This window comes from Culex quinquefasciatus, chromosome 3, assembly GCF_015732765.1.
Source record: "Culex quinquefasciatus strain JHB chromosome 3, VPISU_Cqui_1.0_pri_paternal, whole genome shotgun sequence".
NCBI classification, from domain to species: Eukaryota; Metazoa; Arthropoda; class Insecta; order Diptera; family Culicidae; genus Culex; species Culex quinquefasciatus.
Window position 1 is genome coordinate 200,132,487 of NC_051863.1, and position 6,245 is coordinate 200,138,731.

Below are 6,245 nucleotides of genomic sequence, written 5' to 3' on the forward strand. Positions count from 1 at the left end.
GAAAGCTTTTCTTGCGATCTTTCGAATGCTGTATCGAACATCTGCCAATTTTAACTTTTATATGAAGTTTTTGAAGAATTACTTTGACCCTTGAAATCCACAAATTCGGAACACTTTTTTCTTACGAATGTAAACAAACTTTGGATCTCTCCAGGAGTACATATTTATTACCAAATAATGACTTCACACACTGAAACCAATAAAGCTCAAGCTTAGTGATGTTTTATACATGGTTTGATAACTTTTTTGTGAAAATGTCAGTTAAATTCAGGTGTTCCACAATTGTGGGAGGCACAATAACATCCCACAATTATGAAACAGGCCATTTGGAGGCAGTGTTTTGCTGCTCTGGACAAAATAGTCTTGGAATGAAGTTTTAGTTCAAAAAGTACTACTTTTACTAGTGAAATAGCAAGATAATGTCCAAATGAAGGTTCTAAAAATAGTAAGGCCGACAGAAAAGCTACTTTTGGCATGCTATTGACAAATTATCATGAAAGTGTTCCGAAATTGTGGGTGTTCCGAATATGTGGGATGACTGTACACCACCATCGTCATCACCGCTGTATTTCCACCCGTTCTAATCAGTTCGAGCACAATTTTTCATTTCATTTCTTTACACATTCTTTCGGGCGATCCTTGGAAACGCAACTTTTCCTTTTGTTGTGACGAATTTTTCCACAATTTTTCCGCGCAATAGGCCTGGGGAGAATTTGAATGGTTTCTCCCTAAAACGTAACGAAGTATGCTTTGAAAAATCTGATTCTTAAGATTAATTATTTCTTCTCCCCTTTTGGAAGGTGAACCCTTACCAGCTGGGGCTTCGTAACGAATTTCGCGAGTGATAGGACGAAGCGTAGAAAATACCTGTTCATATTATTTCTAGACTTTTTCTTTCGATTATAAACTTGGACACGCGGAACAGCGAGGGAAAGAAAAACGTGCCGAACGCGACCGAATCCGATTGGCGACTGAGTAGGCTCTTTCCAGCTGGGGGTGATGTTAGCTCAACGAATGGGTTTTCAAGAGTTTGTGTGACTTGCTCAGTTTGCATTTTGTGAAAAAAAAAAAAAAACATTTTAAAATAAGAGATAAAGCCCATTATGAGAAAATTGTCCGCATTCTAGTAAGAAAAAAGGGTTGGCTTGTTAAATTTTTCTCTGTAATGGCAATATAAGCTTTGATTTTCACATTTCAGTCCAGCCTCGATTATTCAAGACCACGAAAAAATAATCACTTCGGATAGTCGATTAACAAATAGAAGTAGTTTATGCAACAAGTTGCAAAAAGAGGATTTTTTCAGCACGAGTCGTACATTTATCCAACGAGGTTAACCGATTTGGATAGATACGAAGAGTGCTGAAAAATCAAGTTTTGCAACGAGTTCCATACAACATTTTTTGCAATTCCAAAAAACACACACTGAGTGAAATTTTAAGTCAAATTTTCATGTATTTTGTCAATAAATCGTTGAAATCACAAAAAATGTTGAAAAGTGTTACTTTTCAGCATTTATTTTGAAAAGTGTTGCTATTCTATTCTGTTATTTTTGGTACAGAAAAGTAGGCTATTTCGTCGTTCAAGAATGACAGGAAAAGTAAGTAGTTTCACGACGGAATTGCAAAAAAATGTTGGCTGCTTTATTTTTGTATTTCGAGCTCGAATATTAAGAGTTATTTGAAAATCATAAATTTAAAATCTAGGATGGCGGTGATGACATATAAAGAAATTCATTCTGAAATGTAACAGGCAAACAACTAAAATTCAACTTAAATGGGGTAAGCTCGAATTTGATGCAAAAACATATATTCGATTAGGGATTGTTCAAATATTACGTCCAGAGATTTCGGTTTAATCGAAATTTTCACAAATGGTTTCAATAACCTAAATGGATGAAAATGTCAGAAATCTGATTGCATCTGAAACAATTCTAATATTGTTAAAATAAATAAATTAACTAGCCTTTGAATCATGAATAAATGTTCCTTTGAAGCTCAGTTTAAACATTCAATAAATTAACTGATGTTTCAGGATAAAATCTCCTACACAGTAAAAAAAATCATGGTAAAATTTCATCTAAAACGGAGTACATCTTTTATGTCAGAAAAAAGCTTTAATTTTACCTCTAATAATGTGTAAATTTACATCTGGCAGACGCTAGGAAAAAATATCTGTAATCCTAAAAAAATATCAAACCGGCGATAGTTATATCTAGCTTACTAAGTCCGCCGCACGGCCAACTCGCCGCTGTGAAAACTGGACGATCAAAGCCAATGTACCTCTATGTATCGTATATGCAGTAAATACAGTATACAATATACGGAGCACATAGAGCTACATTGGCTTTGATCGTCCAGTTTTCACAGCGGCGAGTTGGCCGTGCGGGTTGGGGCGCGGACTTAGTAAGCTAGATATAACTATCGCCGGTTTGATATTATTTTAGGATTACAGATATTTTTTCCTAGCGTCTGCCAGATGTAAATTTACACATTATTAGAGGTAAAATTAAAGCTTTTTTCTGACATAAAAGATGTACTCCGTTTTAGATGAAATTTTACCATGATTTTTTTTACTGTGTAGACTTACCATAAATCTTATGATGCAGTTTGTCAACTTTAAAAATTAATTTACATTTTATTTGATTTTATAACATTCTGACATTGAAACGAAATAATCCTCTCCTTTTAGGTTCAAAATGAAATGTATCCATCACAAGGCAATCTTTCAACCTTATTAAACCTGCACTAGTTCATGTGGAATCTAGAATCTCGCCAAGGACAAAAAATACACCTTAGCTTGGCTCTTACCCCCACCCAAATGTCATCATCTAATATGTTTGGAAGGTTAACCCTCTACAACCCACCCCGCGTCTAATCGAGCTTCAATCTAAAAAATCGCCAAAAATCATTTTTTCAACCAAATTTTGATATTTAAAAATAATTCGAAAGAAGAACTCTTAAAATTTAAGAAAATTTTAGGATTGGAGGTTTGACTTGCTTTATGTGACTTTTCCAACGTTTTTGAAAATGTTATTATTTTACGGGTTAAATTGGGTAAGCCTCCGTTTTTCCGCATTTTTTACAATTTAAATAAAATTGCAAAAAATGTGAAAAACAAGCAAAACTTTAAAAGTGACTGTAAAAACATGAAAAAATAGTAAGGGAAAATGTAATGATAGGAAATTGTACAATAGTTTCAACACTTCAATAAAAAAAAGTGTTTTTAAAATCCTTTTTACGCTTCTTCAGTTGTTTACAATGATAAGATTTTAAAAAATTTAAGCTTTGACAAAAACTTAATTTTTAGAAAAAAAACATCGAAAATTTACAAAAAATCGAAAGATTTGAAATAAACCTTAACCTTGATAAAAATGAAGCTGAAGCTGATAACACTTCAATTTCCGTTGAAATCTAATGTTTTCCATTTTTTTTGTTCCCTGATTTTTTGGGCCGATTTCAAGGGGGTGGTGGTTTAAAAACTACTTAATGAAACATACCTCAGCACAATTGCTCTTAGAACGTTGAATAATACCAGAAAAAGGAAAACTAAAAAATTGACAAAAAAAAGCACGTGAAAATTCGAAAATAGGTTGAAGAAAAACATAAAAAGAAGATTCCATGTTATTCGATTTAATGCCAAAGAAGCTCTGTGCTCTAAAAAATAATTTTAAAAAAAATCTTGGGATAAAAATATGAGACCAAACATTATTTCTTCAAAGTATTAATGAGATAACCTTGAAACGTTTTATTGTTTTTTTTTTATTTTGTAATGGTATAAGCAAAATCATTGTTATCATTATGATTTGAATTTAAAAAAATAATAAAACAATCTCATTCAAATTTTGATTAAACACCATGCACCATATTTTAATGTTTTCCGAAATTACTCTGGTTTTACCTGAAAATTAACAAAACATAACAATCTGTAATCAAAGACGCATTGAAGAACGCATTCACAATGCACCGGCAGCATCAATGTCATCAATTTTCTGCATCGCTGCCTGTGTAACACCACAGAATTCTTCAAGTGATTAAAAAAAATCAATGTACCAAATCCAGCTTTCACTTGATCCCAAACTCCAAGGTGGTTTCAATTCTCCAGTTCAGGAAGCCACCCGGAATTGCACTTCCGTTACAAGAGGAGAATTGTTTAACCCAAAAATAAACCAGCCTATCCGAACCCAGCTGCGATGCTTGACTAACGTCCACGGCCGATGCAGCCCCAGAAGGAACCCCGTCGTGCCCCTCTGCGTGGAACCAGGTGCAGGGAAGGATGAATGAGGCTGGCACGTCGTAAGCGGTGGCATCTCATCACAACAACATTTATTCAGTTTCGTAGCTCGGAGACGCCACGGAGCAAATGCCGTGGCTACAAGAGAGAAAGAAGGAATTTTGGTCTAGAACAAACCCGAGATTGATCGTATTTTAAAGTATGGCGGACGCGCGGGGAAGCGATCGGGTTGTGGCAATGTGTTTTGGATTAACGCAATTTGAATTTGGAATTTATTCCGCTCAGCGCGCACGGGTGGTGAATTTCGTCCCGGCCTTTCGTTCCAGAAGGAGCTGGTCCTTAGGCAGTGTTGGAGCGGTTCTAGAACGTTTCGGATTGGAATAATCATCGACGGCGGCGGGTTGATTTCTAGCAGTTTATTGGTTTTGTCCAGTTATAACGATCACTTGTTATTTTGTAGCAGCTCCGCGGTTTTGAATCATTCTTGTGAGTTTAATTCTTTTTAAATTGTTTATTGGCGATCAAAGACACGTATTACATTTGTTTTGTATATAGATCTTGAGTGTAACGTGATTTTCAAATGTTACTCTTTCCTCTTGATTGAGTGGCACATCTAAAGTGATGATCGAGTTGTAACTTTACACTTGTAAGTTATTATATTGATTTTTTTTATTATACTTTAAAATTGTTTGCACATTGATAGATACAATTAAAGTTATGTAAAGTCTTTTATCAATTTATCTGCATCATAGGGAATCGATATAAAATATAAAGTTTAAGCCGCACAGGCGAACTTTCCCCACGTTTTTTTTGTCTGTTCTGTACGGAAATGGTTCAACGGCGTCATCATGTACCACTAAAGTTACAACTAAATGCAAACAGTCCGCCGAAAAACCGGCCGAGGGCAAAAAGAACTGGTCTCTTACATGACACGTAGCTTTCTCAGGGGTTTGATTTACGAATATCGAATATTTATGTGAGTTTGTGTGTGTGTTTATTTGAATAAATGCGTCTTCTATCCATCTTCAAGTGATTTTTTGCTTACTCCTTACTAATAGTTAACCTCCGAATGTTATTGAGCTGAACGCTCTCTCCCTGCGCCAGCTTAAACTTTTATTAGGGCGTTTCCACTGCTGGAGGCAAACACGAGAGCAAATCAAATTTGCAACCGACGGCAAGCCTACTGCGATACTCGTCGCGATGGCAGAAATTTGTTCAAAATTCATTGTGATTTTACTTTGGGTCAAATGGGGTTAAAAATGTACGGAAAAATTAAAAATAAAAAAAAAATTCTACAAAATTTCAATAAAAAAGAGCAGTTGATTTCCCTGACCTACAAAAAAAGACATAAAAAACTGCACAGGCTTAACTCAAGGGGAAGCATAAATATGCATGCAAATTTTGCACGCAACAGCGACGAACCGCCCAAGTTCACCATACAAACTTTGGAGAAAAACCATGAACAGTTAAACACAAAAAAATGAACCGTCTAACCAATTAAAAAAAATAAAAAAGTATAAAAATAAGCAATAAAAAAACCTAAAACACTAAAAACTATATTCAAATTTATAAAATTTATTAAATTCCAGAATAAATTGAAAAAGACATTTAAAAACTATATATATATAATATTCAAAACAAGTTTCAGGAGCATTTAATAATTTTAAGAAAAAAATTAATTCAACGAAGAAAATAAAGTTGATTTGAAAAATGTTTCTATAATGTTTCCATTTCCAATAAATCAAAAACAAATGCAGACACTAAAATTCATAAAATCCAAATTTAAAACAATGCATTAAAATTTAAAAAAATCAACATATATTAAGGTTTGAAAAATTTCAAAATAATAAAAAAACATAGATTAACAAAATCAATTAATAAAAAAATCACAATATAAAAAAATGTCATAAACATAAAAGATTAGTTAAAAAAATATTTCAAACGGAATCAATTCAAGCAAAACAATGCCAAAGGGCCGTTGTGGGTTTGTAAACAAAGAGTGTGTCCTGCTCACG